Below are 14,233 nucleotides of genomic sequence, written 5' to 3'. Positions count from 1 at the left end.
TATTTAAAAGTAAGTTTGACACCAAACCTAGCTAATATAATGTTATAATGGCACCGGACAAAAAATTAGTATAGCTGATTTCTTAAAAAAAATTCTTAAAACTATTAGTAATCCGGTTAACAAAGGGATTATAGACCGCTTCCTGATCAACTTTAAGTAAATTCGTAATAGTATAGCAACAGTGCTGTGTTCATGCACCTGTGTTTGTCTTAATAATCCACTCGAATAATGACGAAATGTAATTATTTTTATGAACAAGTGTTGTGACGTCATGACAAAGCATTGGTATTTTACTAAAAGTTTATCAAGATACCTATAGATTCATACTTTAAGGCCTGCAATTTCCTTTTTACACGGGTAACAAATGATTTTTGAGATTTTTCCGTGCACAGATTAGGGTGTTTTGAACTGCGGCAGATTTGAGTGATGATTGATTCAACAATAGGCGCCATTTGCTTTTTTTTACTTTAAACGAAATTAATATATAAATTCACCTCCCTCCATAATTTGATATGATGGCCTAGAACACACTTGAAGGATGAAAGCCAGAAAAATTAAACAAAAAAAGCTTTTCGGCCCGTTTCATTATTTGATCAAATTGATCAACCATTAAGTTGACCATGCTGTCAACAGTTCAAATTTAAAAAAAATCAAAATGTCACAGATGACAGAAGATGATATAATATATAAACTCCAACCTTAGTTTTAACCTGTACAATTTCAATCACTCCTACAGGCGGACAAATTATACGAAATTTTATTGATAACAAAAGCTCCTGGTAGCGAATGTTTTAAGCTTAATCATGCTTAGAAGTTAACCGAATTGGATTTTTGCATTGAATTAAGTTTTTCAAATAAGTAAACCAATTAAATCAGCAAAAAACAAATTTAAATATTTTTTACTAATCAATCTATGTGCATTACCTTCATTATCGAGTACACAATTAATCCCTCACTGAATTTAACAGCCCGTCCAATCAGCTGTTAGCTTTCCATTACCCGGTTCTGCCCCCGAATTTCAACACAGCCCTTCCTACTAATTTCCACGAATGAATAAAAAATTCCCATTATTTAGGACAGGACAAATTATTTAGCTGGATTATCTTTGGATCTTTTTACAGAGTGTCTCCCTGCAAATAATTATTAGTCTCGCTCTAGCCAGGTCCCTTGAGCCTACGCCGTAGCATTCCCATTATTTGTCAGTTAAATAACTACCTATCAAGTTGTGAAGCTGATTGCACGGAGGCAATAGTCGGAAGTACAATACGCTAGTTCCGGTACAAACAACGTTGCAAGGTATTTCAATCTCATACCTTTGTCATATTTAGATCATTATAAAAGTGATTTGATTAGACTACGTCACTTCAAAGGATGACAAAGGATTTTTTTGTTTAATGAAATATTCAAATAGAAATACCAGATGCTATACTTGACCGATGGAGCTGAGTTTTATTTAATATGTTTGTGATACCTACTGTACTCTCAATAAAGTAGAGAAATTGAAAGACAAGGAATGTAAAGAACCTGGTTGTATCGAACGTGAAAACAAGATTTACTGCATTTGACTCGGTTGCGACTAAGGTTGAACACCTGGCAAGTTTGATGAACTCTTTTTCTAAGAAATAATATTTACGAGTTGAAAAATGCACCAAAATTATCGGTTACTAAGCAAATCGAGCCGGAGAAAAATCAAAATATTGACAAACCAGTCGCTGTGCGAAATTATTATTCTCACCTATAAACACCTGCGTCTGAAATTAAAACAAGTTGTGGTAAAGATATTGACGTCACAAGAGGGCTTGCGAGAGAAATTATAAATAGCTAAAAATACTACAATATTCGGCAGTCAAATTTCAAAAATTAACACGAGTGGACGGAACACCTAAAACAGTTAAAACGCGATCTGTTAATTATAATTATAAATTCCTGAGTGTTAACTAAAAACTGTAGTCGCTTCTGTTCCTCCATCACGGCACAATCATTTTAAAGATTACAACTATTTCTAACGAGCTGTTTACGGCCGGCACTTTATCATCACTTTACTTTACGCATCACTCATCATTACAAGAATGGGGCATCTCCGTGTGCCGGCTCTTATATTCAAACGACTGAACTGCCCACTGCCGGTGATCACCTTGAGGCTGGCCAATCTCGCTGCATTGATGCTGACAACTCAAAGGCTGACAAATACCTGCTGGCTACCGACTGAAATGCCCACTGCCGGTGATCACCTAGAGGCTGGCCAATCCCTGCTGCATTGATGCCGACAACCTAGATTTTGACAAATACCTGCTGGCTACCGACTGAAATGCCCACTGCCGGTGATCACCTAGAGGCTGGCCAATCCCTGCTGCATTGATGCCGACAACCTAGATTTTGACAAATACCTGCTGGCTACCGACTGAAATGCCCACTGCCGGTGATCACCTAGAGGCTGGCCAATCCCTGCTGCATTGATGCCGACAACCTAGATTTTGACAAATACCTGCTGGCTACCGACTGAACTGCCCACTGCCGGTGATCACCTAGAAGCTGGCCAATCCCTGCTGCATTGATGCTGACAACCTAGAAGCTGGCCGATTTCTGCTGGCTACAATTGAACTGGCCACTGCTGCAGCAGTCGCCCACGCCATTTACTGTATCGTATGGCGCGATGATACACAATGTGCTCCAATCTGAAATTATCGCTGAAAGGATTCCGGTTGTATCAGTTTTCTATCTGTGTTTTAAATCCCAATTGTATTGAAATACATATAACTATTTCTTGTGAATTCGGCTGGCTGTAAAAAATAGGAAGTACCTATAAGCTACACCCCTTTGTACGTTCTGTATACCAAAACAATACTTGTAATTAAAATGTGAATTTTGATTCGAATCGTCTTTCTTTTATGATGGTTTGGATAGAACACCTCACGGTGTTTTACTTAAATCATTACCCAGGTTGAGGACTGATGTGTGCCGGTGCTTATTATTTACAGTCTTTTCTTGTGCAGGCAAAAACGTCCCGTACACTGGTTATTCGAATCCAATCACTCGCAAGCAAATTCCGACTCAAAGGAGGAGTCTGCCTCTATAGTCGAGCTGACGTCAACTGTGTGCGACTATTGAGTCTGGAAAACTCCAGATTCGACGTAATGTGGGTGCGCGTCAATCTTGCCAGTACGGCAAGATTCTACGCATGTCTATACCGCTCACCGAACTATAGCGAATCAGACACTTCCGAGCTCTTCAAACATTTGAGCGATACTATTGATGATCTCTTGCCCCGCTACCCTTCGGCCGAGTTTGTTGTTCTGGGGGATTTCAATGTTCATAACGAACCATGGTTGAAGTTTTCAGGCCCAACGGACTCGGCTGGCCGACAGGCGGAATCCTTTGCCATTTGCTACGGATTAGAGCAATTAGTTCAGGAGCCTACAAGGGTTCCTGATGTCCAAACTCACCGCTCCAATCTGTTAGACCTATTCTTAACTACTGTGCCACACGGTTATAAGATTGACGTCACAGCGCCTCTGGGATCATCTTACCACTGCCTAGTGACGACATCAATCCCCGTTAGCCTCAGACCAACCAATGAGAGACTGAGGAGAAAAGTGTGGCACTATAGGTCAGCAGATTGGTTCGGTATGCGGGCCCATTTCAACGCTTTTCCGTGGTCAGCTGTTTGTTTTCGGACTTCGGACCCTTCAAGATGTGCCCAGGAGATTGGTGAAGTCATCAAATCGGCGATGGATGGCTTCATACAATCGACTACTAAAGAAACTGGTGTGGGCTCAAAGCCGTGGTTCAGTCGACAATGCTCCGAAGCAGTTCGACGAAAAAACGCGGCTTACTGAGCCTACAACACATCTCGAACGCCCGAAAGCAGATCAGCATACAACAAATCGGCAAAGGAATGCAAGAGAATCATTAATAGGTCAAAATTCGAACACGACCTGCAGATCAGCAAAAAGCTGGCTGCCTGCCCGCATGGCAGCAGAGCATTCTGGTCGCTTGCGGGCTCAATAGGTCAAAATTTTTGCAAACCCAGTTTGCCACCTCTTACCGGACCTGACGGCTCACTAGCAAACACCGCCACCGAAAAGGCTAACCTATTAGGGAAAATGTTTGCGGAAAACTCGACCCTCGACGACGGGGGTGCTGTTCCGCTGTCGGTTCCTCACTGCGGCTTCTATATGAAAAAGCTGAGGATCCGGCATCGGGATGTACTCCACGTCATACGGGGGCTCGATGTTAACAAAGCTAGTGGACTTGATGGAATACATGCCCTGGTATTGCAGAGGTGTGCTGCGGAAATAGTTCCAGTTTTGACAAAGCTCTTCAAAATGTCCCTGAAGTGTGGCACTGTGCCCTCTGGTTGGAAAAAAGCGGTAATTCACCCTATTCCCAAGAAAGGTGACCGCTCCAACCCGACCAACTACCGCCCCATAGCGATCAAATCAGTTCTATCCAAAGTGATGGAACGTGTGATCAACGACAAACTGCTCACATACCTCGAGAAGAACAAAATTATCAACGACCGTCAATACGGATTCCGGCGGAACCGCTCGTGCGGTGATCTTCTCGCGTATGTGACGCATGTTTGGGGGCGGTGCCTGGAACGTCACGGTGAGACCCAAACGGTCGCACTAGACATATCCAAGGCCTTTGACCGGGTCTGGCACCGAGGACTTGTCAACAAATTGCATTCTTACGGACTTCCCGCATCCTTGTGTACGTGGATTGCTGACTTTTTAAGGGATAGGTCGATTCAGGCGGTTGCTGATGGTTTCACCTCTTCCTCGCACTCCATAAATGCTGGCGTCCCACAGGGATCGGTTCTGTCTCCGACTTTGTTTTTGTTGCACATCAATGACCTTTTGACATGTGCACCGATTCATTGTTACGCGGATGACAGTACACTTCATGATAGCTTTTTGTTTGATAAGCCTCCAAAGGGCACACAAACTCCAACGACTCGGAGGGCTTTGAAGCAGAGAATGGACGGTTATCTCGAGAGTATTTCCTCCTGGGGTAAAAATAATCTCGTCGAATTTAATGTTTCAAAGACCCAATCCTGTCTGATTACGTCTAAAGGGATCCAAATGATAATCTAGTCTCCTTCAACGGAAGCAATCTTCCGAACAGGCCTTCCATTGATATGCTTGGTGTAACTATAAGTGACCAGCTCAGGTACGGGGGCTCCATCAAAGCCAGAGTAAAGTTGTCCTCTCAGAAGCTGGGCGTACTGTACAGGGCCCGCAGATACTTTAATAGTACACAACTGCTCACCCTGTACAAATCGCAAGTGCGCCCTACTGTCGAATTTGGCAGCCATCTCTGGTCCGGAGCCCCTAAATACCTGAAAAAAACCCTTGACTCTGTGCAGAAACGGGCGGTCCGTTTGATAGATTCCCCAATCTTAACAAACGGACTGCAATCTTTGGAGCACAGGCGTCAGGTAGGTATGCTGTCCTTGTTCTATCGGTATTACAATGGAAGATGCTCTGAGGAACTAGCGTCATTGATCCCTTCGGCACCGGTGCGTAGTCGGGATACACGCCAAACGCGTGCCCAACATTTGTACACAGTTGACACTTGTCACATGAGAACGGGTCGCTTCTACGATTCGTTCTTAAGTTCAACAGCTCGGCTGTGGAACGAACTGCCGGCCTCTGTGTTTCCTCCCTCCTACAACATAGGACTCTTCAAGACCCATGTTCACTCCTTCCTCTCCACAAAAAGACCCTCCACACAGCATCCCCAAAGATGACATAGGCCCTGAGGGAAATTATTTTCTTCAGGGCCTCCTGTGTGGAGTAAATATAAAAAAAATAAAAAAAAACTTAACATAAAAAAGATTGAATCATTTCAATCAAGACATTGCACTGTTTCGTTTGTGAATGGTGGTCTATCGACAGGTAAATACTGATAGTATTATTATCTTCCACTCTGAGTTACGTTTATGTTAACGAACTGAATTTAACAAAATCTGTATACATCCATTTTTATGCATTCATTACTTTTATTAGATAATATTATAATGTACGAAATTCATAAGAAAACATTTATGAAGCTGTGATATAAAAAAAATGTGTGATGCCTAGTGATACGGCGCGTATCATTGTAGGTGGTACCTATTTATTTATTAGAAAATACTTATGAAGGTGTGATATACTATACATGCTTGATGCTTAGTGATAGGGCGCGTGTTTTTGTAGGTAGGTACCTATTTATACAAATTATATGTTTTTTTTTAAATTAGCTCGATATAGGAGGCCCTGGGGAAGACAATTTCCATCAAGGCCTACGTCATATTTGGGGATGCTATGTGGACGTTTTTTTAAGGAAATCAAGTAGAAGAAGATATGGGAAGGAAAAGGGTATGTGAGGTAAGTAGGAAACTAGGGGTGTGTGTATCTAAAAGTGACGTTTGAATTTATCTTTCCACTGCAGTGCAAGGCGATGGGTCGAAGGAGTCCTGCAGAAGAAGTCAAAAGATTTCTCTCAACCACTGGCCCGCCACACATTAGATGGACAAACGCATCTGCCCGCAAGATGTAAACAATCCTCATCGCATGAGCCCGGGCACTCCTGCCATGTCACCCCTGCTAGGTCACCAAATGTAGCAAACCACCTGGCCTAGCAGAGGTGTCGGTTATCCAATGAATAGTTCTCGGGGCGGCGGTACACATAAGAAAACCTATTAAATCATACATTTTAAGAGAACAGTACGAGGCTAAAAAAAAGTTTTTTTGTGATAATCAAAATCTTCCAATGAATGCCAATTTTTAAACGATATTTTTCTTTACCGAATGTTTCGGCTAGAAAAACAAACTAAGTGATGCCACGATTGGGATGGTGGAAGTACCTACCAAAGAAGAAAAATAAAAGGAATTTATTAAGTAAGGCATTAGTTCTGAAAATTGGAAAGCCCTACATGTTTTGCTCCGTTCAAAAAGAATTTGCAACGAGTTCTTTTTAGAATACTGTTATTTTTAAAGACATCTATTTTCGTTTTAGTTATATATATCTATGCATATGAAACAGTATATGTAATTGCATATCTGTCCGGATGATGGATGCTGTAACGCTCTCCGAAATATTGGCTAAAGAAAGAGGTATTGCAACACGGAATAATACCCCAAAAATAAATCACGACAACACTTACAAAACATAACCAAGTTAAGATACGATTGTACCACCTAAGCCAGGAACACTCCTGTCCCGTTGAGACCGGTACACCAGTGGTCAATGTTTTGTTAGGACTTGGAACACCTAATCTGAAGAAATCAAGGACGTTGGAGTTCAATCGAACTGTATACAATGCAACCTAATAAGCAAATATTGGATTTATGATGAGCAGGATTTTTCCCCTTATGCTTTTCTTATTCTTTCCTCTATTTGGCTCTTTTTAGCTCTTCATGGTTTTCCTTGACTCTCCTTGGCTCGCTTTGACTCTACTTGCATCTTATCGCCACTTCTTGTCTCTTCTCAGCTCTTCTTGACTCTAAATTAATAAAAAAACTGCGACTTTAAAAACATTGACTGATTATTTTTTCATGAAAAGTGTTAGTATCTACGAAATGATAGATGTGTGACCCTCATAAAGCTATATTTCCGAAACTTATGACCCGTTAATATGATTATTAAAAATTACAAATAAATTTGTGCAACTGTAATTCCAAAAATCATTTCATGGTGAACAGTTATTAATTTTCGTTTTACCCCGTCGTATTAAAATTACCGGGAAAATTATTTGCATGCATGCTCGAATTAAATTAATTCTTGCAAATGATAACATAATTATGCAAAGCGTGACAATTCAGCAAATTATCTCCGTTAAAATAATACGTGGGTGTTATTTTTTCCACTTCAACGATTATTTTTTATTGTATAACTTCATAGTAAAAATGTATGTAAAACGGATTTTTCACTTCTTTAAAAAAAACTGTTCTGCATTATGCAGGTATATAAAAATTGGATGACCTATTTTATATGGAAACTATCATTGAGGAAGAGTTTTTTATAACGTACCTACTATGAGATACACATTAGAAGTAGCATAGTAATTTATTTTTTATTATTTATTTATAACTATATAATATAATATTCATAATGAGAAAGAAATAATACAACCAACAAGAAAAGTCCCAATAAACCACTTTTTAACTACATCTGTTTAAGTTTCACTTTTGTTTTCGATAGTTGAATGAATACAAATCTTGGAAGAGTAAATTAATATATTATATTATATTATATTACAGTAGTTAATATACAAAATAAATATCTGTCCTACACGATTGACATCTGGCAAGACCGGTATTACGGTTGACTCCAGTCCCAGGAAGGAAGGTTCAATAAAGAGCAATTTTCTTTAATCTTTTAAAATAGATAAATTTTAGTAAAAAAAATTTTTTTTACGGGATAAGATTTAAGGCAGAAATTATGACATTGTTCATATATTAGTTATACTTACATACACTGGAACTTATTACGCACAGATTCATACAAGTACGTAAGAAAATAATAAAATATAATAACAATATTGTGAATATCAACCGACTGACATTATTAATTCTATTCTTTGATATGGGTTCACCATGATGTGAAAAGCTGTGAAATTCCTACCCGCAATCCTGAATTATTGGCACAATTCTTTAATACGAACGAAATAATATATCTACCTACATATCATCAAATAAAGTAATTTCCGTTTTCTGTTCGTCCTGCGCACAACCCTGATTTGGATGTAACCATTCAAAAATTTACTAATTTATTTCAGCTGAACAGAGTGGTGAATTCATTACTCTGTCCGCCATATTAAAACATTTAAATTAATAAATTTACTTTATATTGATAAAATAAAATAAAACATATTTAGCACTTGTACTACAACGAAGGTGGCTTAAGGGAAATTCTCCAATAATGGTGTGCCACATAATGTATGGTCAGATCTGTCTTTCGGAGCCTCTAAAGGAATAAGATATTTGTGGCTAATAATATCATTACGAGGCTAGAAAAGCTAAACCTTAACCTCAAATTTTCTGAATATTGTCATTTTCTAAATTGGAACTGATTTGTCAAAAATTCAGACGATCTCTTGATTTTTTGCAGACTTGTGCTAGTTATTTATATATATTTCATGCAGGACTTAACCAACGCATAGCACACATAACCGAAGTTAGTATGTCTGTTTAACATAGGGTAAAATTTTCTCACATTATTAAAATTGAAAGTTGTTGTTGTTGATAAAACAACGTAGACAAAATATTTTGTAATCATTTATCTTTTTCTGACTTTATCTAAGTTGCTAAAAAAGTAGTGAAAGTTCGAAATATTAAATCATTTTCCAAGGAAACCTAATGCTTCCTTTTCAGAGAGACTTCTTGCCGCTATGCAAGACCATAATTATTTATTCAATGGAAGCATTTTTTCTTGACAGAACTAATTAACAGCGAACAAACAGCTTTTCTTAAACGTTGAACGTTTAACCTCAAAATGTCTGTTTGATACAGGTAGCCAAGCAGAATAAAGATATTTTCGAAAAATGGAAAGTCATTTGAAAAGTGATTGGAAAAAAACTTATTTTCCGAGACGATGCCATAATTTGAAATTATTGGAATAAAAAAGCGGAAAAGAAAATTTTTAATGCGTATAATATATGAAAAGAAATATAAGATAAAATGCCTAAATATTGTTATTAATTTAGTTATATTTATCTTTTTTGGAGTTTTTCTTTTATTTGTTTATTCATATTACTAATTAGTTAATAAAAACAGTTATTTATTAACATGTCTTGCTATGTAATTTTTATTAAACGTTTCCAGCTGTTTCCCCATCCGAAAGCATTATCAAAATGTGAAGGAGAACTTCAAAATGAGAAATAACTGGTTAGCGTAATAATAATACACAGCAGAACTTGTTTATGAATAACTGTTTTTACAAACTAAAAAATAATATTATTTAATATTTAAAATTAAATTGTTAAATCGAAAATGAGTTATACAAAATTAAACTTGGTAATAACAAATAAAACACAGATATATATTGTATTATTAACTCGTAAACGCTTTGGTTGAAATTTTTGAGAGTGGGATATAGAACATATCACTACCAGTCCAAATTATCCTCAGTCAAATGGTCAAGCTGAGAGTTCAGTAAAAATTTTCAAGAATATTTTAAGAAAATGCCTTGAATCCAAAACGGATCCATATCTCGCAATGTTACATTACAGAAATAGTCCGAAAAATGATTTTCCATCCCCTGCAAGACTTTTAATGTCACGTCAACTGAGATGTAATTTGCCAGTAACAGCCAATCAACTCAGACCTAAAGTAGTACAATTTAAAGGTTATGAGATAAAATTTCAAAATCGTCGGAATAAAATGGAATGATTTTTTTTTAAATTGTTTGGAACTTGGCTGCATTAAAAGAAGGAGATAGTGTAGTATTTTTTAAAAAATGCGTCATGTTCATGTTAACCTGCCACTGTAGTAGAGGTTGTAAAAATTTGCCCCAGGTCATACTTTATAGAGACTCCTGATGGTTCTAGGTATGTATATAGGTATATTGGTAGGAATAGAAAGCACTTAAATTTAGACAGATCACTTCAGGAATCAACATCGCTGCATACTGAAAATAGTTCATACAAGGGAGGTGAACCTTTTGGCAATGATTTCCATTCCGTCCCATTCTATCCAGGTCCTTCTATTCCTGAAGAAACGACAGGCAATAAAACAAGCATTTGAACCCGTTTGGGCAGAACTGTCAAAAAACCTGATAGATATAATCTATCAGATTATAATTAATTATTCACCATATTTCATTGTTAAATTTGTTATTATGTTACTTGTATGTTGTTTTGACTTTTTCGTTTTTTAGGAAAAGAGGGATGTTGGATATAGTAACACTGCCTACATATTATCTATGCCCAGATTGTTTTTGCTTCTGAACTTGTTCTTGTCAAGCACTTGTTAAACGTTTGTCAATAAGAATGGTTTATTTATTAAACTCAATAAATTATAATTGTATTTTTGTTTCACAACAAAATAACACTGTAAATTGTTATATATAAAAAAAAAACAGAAAAGGGTTTGTCAATTATAAAATGTATCATTACACATGAATAAAGCGAGGGTTTGAAACGAAATTCTCCCACTCGTGAATGCTTGTATATTATTTATGAGAAAAATCTATTTTAGTCGAACTATGAAAAGCAAAAATAAAAACCAAAGCTGACAAAATTTCGCTTTCAATTTTGTAGAATCGAGTATATATTTTTTATAACCATGAATCCTCTCGTAAATTTTAAAGTTATAAAATGTGAAATTAAAAGTGGGTGCTACCCCTGCAATGTGGAATACAGCCTTCGCCCAATGTAATGTACACGGCATCAGTAGTTAATTTTAAGCTTTATTTGCATATTTATACAAATTTATTTCGAAGGAGAAAGTCAGTATAGTATACGTGTACACTGGTGTTTGCTAAGGGAGACCTTTGTATTGTCACGGGCCGTTCATTTATCATTCACTGAATGGACAATTTGAGTATTATTGTTGTGCCCACAAGTGTTGATCATTACGTAGAACTATCCACTCGTGGGAGGTACGCGGCGAATATATTGGTTGCCATGCAAATATCTACATAAATGTTAACTCCATTTAACCGTTACCGTGGAAATAAATTTAATGAATTGTGGAAGGTTTGAAACACCAAGTACAAAATATATTCGTTTTGTTTTCATAGTGAAGTTAAAAGGCAATATTATAATTTACACTCGTTGGTCACTCGTTTTAAACATGTATTTGAATTTCGGTTTTGTGTTCTTGGGTGAATTAAAAAATGAATGAATGAATGATCAATTAATGAATAAATTAATTAATCAATGAAATGATATCTTGGAAGTGGAAATTAACCAACTTCCCGACATCAGTTCGAACTAAAACTCAGCAGAGAATGCAATATTTGAAATTAGTGGCACTTGTACCATACATACGCGAGCACAAACGCATTTTCCTGAAATTGGAAGAAATCGTATTTAAAAAAATACAGCTGTTAATGTACGAAAAAATGTCGGTACTATCCAATTAGGATTTGGCTTAGGTGCTAGCGATGTTGACTCCATTCGTTGGGGAAGAAAGTTCAATACTTAGACAAAAACAAATAATTGGCCGATCGGGCCTTAAATTTCCCGTACAAAAATATGTTGCACCGTGATTATGAAATTCAAACGGGGTGGAGATCTACAATGTCAGAGAGTGTAGGTGAGAAGTGTTAAATGGAAAATTTGTTTCCATAAAAAAATGTTCGGACATTACGCAAATGTGTTTTATTGTTTTATTTACAATGGTCTTCTGTGTTCAACGGTTTTTACTTGAACGTATAAATTCAATAAATAAATTTGAATAAACTATCTCGGTTGGAATATAGATCCTAACTTCGTAACCTTTCCAAACCCGGACTGGACATGGAAAGGTTAAAGTGTTTTTCTCAGATATTACGTACACGTAACATTTTTATTACCATTTATAAATAGAAAATATATATTTATTTTAATCACGCGAAACCTTTTAGAGAACCCTCATAGACTGATAACTGACATGAATAATAGTATCTACTCTTTAAATCTGAGTAATCTGGATCAACAAAAGTAACCATTTAGACAAGCGACAACCCAGAATTATAAATGATTTACCGCAACAACATCAAAGTCCACCGGGTAATTTTTTATATGTTCGTTTAAATTGATTGTGTTTTTAACTCTTTATAGTGTCGCCATTTCACTGCAGCGGTTCATTTAACACCGAATGCAGCACCATACATCGGCGGCCGGAAACTGCTCCCGTTATATCACAATACAAATGGCGCGCAAGTGGATAGCGGAGCAAAATAAAAGCTCTCTGAATTAGCTAACGAGCAACGAGCGCGCCGCGACACGATTTACAATAGGTGGCGCTTCGCGAGAAATCATGGAGAAAATGCCGCAAATACGGGCTTAAAGTTGCAAAGTGACGGTAAAGAATTGCGCTTTGATGGGAGGTCTTACGGGAGTGAGTCTATTTTTTTCGTTTTAAAATAAGAACCTTTAAAACATTTGTTCCAATTTTGTGAAATTTCCATCTGTCAGTAGATGTTGTTAAAAACGACGTGCGTATTTTCAAATAGTTTTAAGTAGTATGTGTCTCTATTTTTTCCCAACCTCCAGTTGGGTTTTTTACTAGAAACTACATAATATGACTGACAGTTGAAGTAAAAAAAAATAACATTTATTTTTCACGTACATTGATTTTCCACGGGAAAAAACCATAGAGATTTTACAAAATGGTAAGATATATTATGTTTTAAGTAGGTACCTGAGTAGCATTCAATACTTAAATGCTTTCACTTAGTTATTTAATAAACCCCATGAATATATTTGTAAACAGTGGAATTCACGGCTTTCGTATTATGCTATAAGCCTCGATTCGAAATAGAACCAAGCAAATTGCCTTTCCCTTGCAACTATAACGCCTGCGAGTGTAATAAAATAATTTCTTATCTAGTGTATCGTGTATTGCCCGTAAGCTCGGCCTTTGAGGTAAGTAAGGAGTGCGGAGGGAGTGCAAGGAAGTTCCCCACCATCTAACAGCTAGCTGCTAGAGAAGTTGGGTAGCTAAGAAGAAGGAAGGTAGTGATTTGGTTAAGCTACTCTGGTTCCTTACCCTTAGATCTCGCCTCTGTGGCTGTAAGGTGGCTCGACGATAAGGAAAACTATACACGAGGCAAACGTCAAAGGAACCTCCGCTATTATGCGAAATTCCAAGGAGCTTCTGCATACTATACTCTACTTACGGGTTATGTAAAGCTCGCTTATTAAATAGAATATTTACCCATTGAAAGCTTTAAACGCCCTGCGCGCGTGATAAACATTTATATTTATTGCTGTGTGCGTGGTAAGCCAATACAGATGTAGCCTGTGTTTCGAGACCGGAGTATTCACTGCAAATCTCTATTCTTCAAAGGAATAAATATCGTTTGATCAGAGGAAAACAATTCAATTTAAATTAAAATGCTTCTTTTTTTGTTTCAGGTAAGCACACTACAACTACTCGTTATTTGATTGATTATCAAGGGCAGCAATGAACACGTTAAAGTTAGTAGAATTTTTGTAATTAATTAATTTTTTAGGTTTGAAATTTTCTTGTATTGTAATAGAAAATATTCGTAGTACAAATTTTTTAAAGAATTTAAATAGCTGGGAGATGCGTCTTGC

Source organism: Hesperophylax consimilis, chromosome 5 (genome assembly GCF_061612785.1).
Source record: "Hesperophylax consimilis isolate HC1 chromosome 5, BYU_Hcon_1.0, whole genome shotgun sequence".
NCBI classification, from domain to species: Eukaryota; Metazoa; Arthropoda; class Insecta; order Trichoptera; family Limnephilidae; genus Hesperophylax; species Hesperophylax consimilis.
Note: the sequence above shows the minus strand (reverse complement) of the source record.